This window comes from Xenopus laevis, chromosome 7S (genome assembly GCF_017654675.1).
Source record: "Xenopus laevis strain J_2021 chromosome 7S, Xenopus_laevis_v10.1, whole genome shotgun sequence".
Classification (NCBI taxonomy): domain Eukaryota; kingdom Metazoa; phylum Chordata; class Amphibia; order Anura; family Pipidae; genus Xenopus; species Xenopus laevis.
Genome location: NC_054384.1, coordinates 89,039,792 through 89,045,791, shown reverse-complemented (window position 1 = coordinate 89,045,791; position 6,000 = coordinate 89,039,792).

The following is a 6,000-nucleotide window of genomic DNA, read 5'->3' as shown; positions in this document are numbered from 1 at the left end:
GTTGGACACCCCTGCTGTATATGTTCTTGGAGTCTGACTCTTGAAACATTGTAGCAGAAGTAATTTCCCTCCAGGTATGTTACTAAGCTGTCTTCTGCTACATTGTTTAAAGGGATCCTGTCATCGGAAAACATGTTTTTTTTAAAATGCATCAGTTAATAGTGCTACTCCAGCAAAATTCTGCACTGAAATCCATTTCTCAAAAGAGCAAACAGGTTTTTTATATTCAATTTTGAAATCTGACATGGGGCTAGACATTTTGTCAATTTCCCAGCTGCCCCCAGTCATGTGACTTGTGCCTGCACTTTAGGAGAGAAATGCTTTCTGGCAGGCTGCTGTTTTTCCTTCTCAATGTAACTGAATGTGTCTCAGTGGGACATGGGTTTTTACTATTGAGTGTTGTTCTTAGATCTACCAGGCAGCTGTTATCTTGTGTTAGGGAGCTGTTATCTGGTTACCTTCCCATTGTTCTTTTGTTTGACTGCTGGGGGGGGGGAAGGGAGGGGGTGATATCACTCCAACTTGCAGTACGGCAGTAAAGAGTGATTGAAGTTTATCAGAGCACAAGTCACATGACTTGGGGCAGCTGGGAAATTGACAATATGTCTAGCCCCATGTCAGATTTCAAAATTGAATATAAAAAAATCTGTTTGCTTTTTTGAGAAATGGATTTCAGCGCAAAATTCGGCTGGAGCAGCACTATTAACTGGTTCATTTTGAAAAAAATGTTTTTTCCCATGACAGTATCCCTTTAAAAGGTCCGAACCAGCAGAGCAGAAAATATAAACGGACAGATTGCTTTCAATAGCAATTACATTTACAAATAACGTTAAAAACACTTTTTTAATCAAAGGAGAAGGAAAGGTAGAGTAGTTATATCAAATTATTAGGCACTCTCAGTGCTTCTAGTAGCTTACTTCCTACCCTGGGCTGTGCTGTTCTTCTTCTTGGCCTGTAGTAATTTTCATGTGAGCACCGCACTACCATGGTCCCAGGTATGACTGCAACAACAGAAGCTGAGCGGAGGCGCAGTATAGAATTTGGCAAACAAGTTACTGTATATACTGCAAATGCACAGAAGTAAGCAAAGGAATCTTTTGTTCTCCTTTTATGTATGTTGGAAAGTTGCTTAGAATTCCAATTTCCTTTATTACAAAAAAAAGATGTGAAACAACTGCTACAAAATGGATACTGGAGAGGTCCTCAAGGTATATGCACCTCCTAATACAAAAAGAAAATGTGACCTGTCTACACTCACACCCAGAAAATAAGTTCACTGACATGACTATGAAGATTTTCATTTACTGACAGTACCCCTGACAGTATCCATGCATAAAGCTAGTATTGGCAGAATTCAAAATGTCATTCTTCAAGTGCAACTCTGCTTCATGGTGGAAACACAATTTAAATAAGCATTTAAATTGTAAAATGTGTAAACAATACACAAAACGTATTGTACTTAAATGCTTTATTAACAGACCAAATGGATAAGCATACAGAAATATGGTCCCCATGGCAGACTTATTCCAAATCCAAACTGTAATAGACATAAGCATCAGTATGAAAGATATGTACCGGCTTTTTTTCCCTCCTCTTTAGTTTTATTTAGTTTTCTTTCCTTCTTCACCTTGTTTCTCTGTACTAAGGTTCCCCCTCCCTCTACATTGCAATGTTAAAGTTGTAATGTATTATTTTAATATTCTATAGTCCCCTGCCACCAATGTTTTTTTTAAAAAAAAAAAAAAAAATTTGGGGGCCCCAATTTTTTTTAACTTGTAAGGGGGGTCCTGGCGCCAAAGTTTTTTTGAAAAATATTCTTTGGGGCCCCAATTTTTTTTTTACTTGTAAGGGGGGCCCTGGCACCAATGCTTTTTAAAAAAAGCTTTTATGGGTGGCCCTGGCGCCAATGTTTTTTTTGTTTAACTTATAAGTGGGCCCTGACCATCAATAGTTTTGTATAACTTGTGTGTGGGGGGGGGGTTACTTTTTTAGTGCTGATGTCTGTTTGGTCTTTTAGGGTTAGGCCACACTGGGCGTTTTGGGGAGATTTGGTCGCCTGGCGACTAATCGCCTCGTCTTTGCAATCTATTCTCCAAATGCCTTCCCTGACTCTGCGCCTGCTAAAATTAAAAAAAGCCGGGGGCTAATCACATGTGGAGATTCGTTTTCCGAAGTCGCCCGAAGTTGCCTGAACTTCGGGCGACTTCGGAAAACGAATCGCAGCGTGTGGTGTGGAGTGGGTGGGGCTTGGGCGCCAGTGTAGGCGGGGCCCAGGGGTCCCCGAAAATGTTGTTGTACGGCCCCATGATTTCTAATGGCGGCCCTGTCTGGGCTACACAAAGACACAGAACCCCCTTTAATTACCAGAGAAGTTGGTTCTAGGAGGAAAAGGAAGGGGTCAAATATGTGAAGAAGCTGTTGTTTAACTACACTTTTCACAGGAGACACTGTGGTCAAGGTAACCACAGAATGAACCCCTCAGTCTTCTTTTGTCTGTGGCTGAACTGCAACTCCCAGAATCCCCTGTCCCCCCCCCCAAGAATATACAAGAAGTTCTGTAGTGAAAACCTCAAGCTGACAAGAGATACTTCCCGTTGGGGGAGAATTTGCAGAGCTGATTAGAAAGCTTAAAGGGATACTGTCATGGGAAAAAAAAAATTCAAAATGGATCAGTTAATAGTGCTGCTCCAGCAGAATTCTGCACTGAAATCCATTTCTCAAAAGAGCAAACAGATTTTTTTATATTCAATTTTGAAATCTGACATGGGGCTAGACATTTTGTCAATTACCCAGCTGCCCCATGTCATGTGACTTGTGCCTGCACTTCAGGAGAGAAATACTTTCTGGCAGGCTGCTGTTTTTCCTTCTCAATGTAACTGAATGTGTCTCAGTGGGACATGGGTTTTTACTATTGAGTGTTGTTCTTAGATCTACCAGGCAGCTGTTATCTTGTGTTAGGGAGCTGTTATCTGGTTACCTTCCCATTGTTCTTTTGTTTGGCTGCTGGGGGGGAAAAGGGAGGGGGGAGATATCACTCCAACTTGCAGTACAGCAGTAAAGAGTGATTGAAATTTATCAGAGCACAAGTCACATGACTTGGGGCAGCTGGGAAATTGACAAAATGTCTAGCCCCATGTCAGATTTCAAAATTGAATATAAAAAAATCTGTTTGCTCTTTTGAGAAATGGATTTCAGAGCAGAATTCTGCTGGAGCAGCACTATTAACTGATTCATTTTGAAAAAAAAATTTTTTCCCATGACAGTATCCCTTTAAACCCTTGAGAGAAATTAATTGTCTTCCCCACAGTGACATTTAGTAAGCTGTCAATCAATTCCATAACAAACATTACGTCTAATACGATTTGACGACTACGACAGGGGGTGGCAGTACCTCAGTAGTAGGGCGGAGCTTCACTGACAGACAGAACAAAGCGGCCAATAGGAAACATGAAGACGGAAGGGCGTGATCAAGAGGCCTTTCTTATTATTGCGAAAGGCTAGAGGGGCGTGTGCGTATCTTGGAAGCAGGCGGGGTTAATAATAAATAACGGAGTAAATGGTCAGTCTCTTGGCTCTGAACTGTGGGATTATGACAACTGGTAGACACAGCGGGTGGGCGGAGTTACGCCTCGTCGGCGGGTGAAGCGGCGGGAAGCGCGGAAGATTCAAGGGCGGGAACTGATCCCGCCTGTAAATATAGAAATTGCGTCTGGTCGTTAGAGCAGGGTTAATACGGGCCAGATTTCTGTAGATTCTTTCCTCCCGTAATATTTCCGCCCTTTACGTGCTCCTGAGAATTGACGCAAACTGAAAGATCATCGGCTATGAAGCGAATGCTGTAATTTTCCTACATAACTGGGGGAGAGTCATAACCAAGATGTTGCTGTGTTTGTGCAGCCACTAATAGTTTGTTATTCAATAGTAAATTGTGTTGAATGATAATGTCTTGCTTACCTCGGACTGGGACTTGTATCTGTACAAAAAGAGCAGCTCACTAGTGTTTATATCCTATTTTACAATAGACCGGTAGATCTATAATTCCTCTGCAGCTTTTGGGCAGTTTTATGACGTAGTTCACCTTTATAGGGGTGGTTCACCTTCAGGTTAACTTTTAGTATGTTCTAGAATGGGCCATTTTAAACAACTTTTCAATTGGTCTTCATTATTTATTTTTTATGGTTTATGAATTATTTGCCTTTTTCTCTTGACTCTTTCTAGTTTTCAAAAGAGGGTCGCTGATCCCCTCTAAACGCAAATCCTCTCTAATGGTAAGGCCAGATGAGGCGATTCGGGAGATTTTGTCGCCTGGCGACTTATCGCCACGTCTTTTGCGCGACTATCTCCCCGAACTGCCTCAGCGTCTTTTCCCCATAGGCTACAGCGCAAAATCGCCTGTGCTAATGCACACGCGGCAATGCGTTTTCAATAGTCGCCAAAAGTTGCTACTTTTTTATTACTCATCTTTCTGTTCCAACCCTCCCCTATTAATATTCCATATTCTTATTCAAATCAATGCATGGTTGCTAGGGTAATTTGGACCCTAGCAACCAGATTGCTGAGACTGCAAACTGGAGAGCTGCTTGAATATAAAATTAAATAACTCGAAAAACACAAAAATAAAAAATGAAAGCCAATTGCAAATTGTCTCCCTACATCATACTAAATGTTAACTTAAAGGTGAACAACCCCTTTAAATGAGTTGTTAAAGGAGTTGTTCACCTTTGAGTTAACTTTTAGTATGATGTAGAGAGTGATGTTCTGAGACAATTTGTAGTTGGTTTTCATTTTGTATAATTTGTGGTTTTTGAGTTATTTAGCCTTTTGTTCAACAGCTCTACAGTTTGCCATTTCAGTGATCTGGTTGTTAGGGCCCAAATTACCCTAGCAACCATGCATTGATTTGAATAAGAGACTGGAATATGAATACGAGGGACCTGAATAGAAAGATGAGTAATAAAAAGTAGCAACCTTTGTACCCTTACAGAGCATTTGTTTTTAGATGGGGTCAGTGACCCCCATTGGAAAGCTACAAAGAGTCGAAAGAAGAAGGCAAATAAATCAAAAACTATAAAAAAAATGAGGACCAATTGAAAAGTTGCTTAAAATTAGCCATTCTATAACATACTAAAAGTTAACTTTAAGGTAAATCACCCCTTTAGCATGAAGTAGAGAGTGATATTCTGAGACAATTGGCAATTGTATATAATTTTTTATTCTTTGAGGTTTTTAAGTTATTTAGCTTTTTATTCAACAGCTCTCCGATTTGCAACCATGTACTGATTTGAATAAGGGACTGGAATATATATAGGAGAGGCCCCAAATAGAAAGATGGGTAATATAAGGTAGCAATAACAATACATTTGTCGCTTTACAGAGTATTTGTTTTTTAAATGGGGTCAGAAGAAGAAGGCAAATAATAAAAAAAAGGCCAATTTAAAAGTTGATTAGAATAGGGCATTGTAAAACTTAATGGTGAACCAACCATATTCTGAAAAAAGTTACCAGTTGGTCTTCATCTTTATTATTTTTTTTATTCTGAATTATTTTGCATTTTATTCAATGGTTCTTTGGTTGGGAACTTCAGAAGTTGTCCAGTTGCTAGGGTCCAATTTACCCTAGCAATGAGGCAGTGGCTTGTTTGACAGACAGGAGAAGGCCTGAATAGAAAGAGGAGTAATTCATTAAAATAAATATATTTGTAGCTGCACAGAGGAACAGAAAATAAGGTAATAGCTATACAAATAAATGAAGACCAATGGCAAAGTTGCCAAAAATAAAACTAGGCTGTTCTACAGATTACTAAAAGTTAATTTAGAAATAAACTACTAGTCTAGAGTCTTTTTTTTCCCTATGACCATACATTGCATTTCACACCAAATGCTGTAAATCACTTACTTGGTCACAAAAGCACAATCGTAATTAAACTGCTTAGAGACAAGTCTGTACATAATTAATATTTTATAGGCACTGGGCAGTGATACCTACTTATTATAATTATGT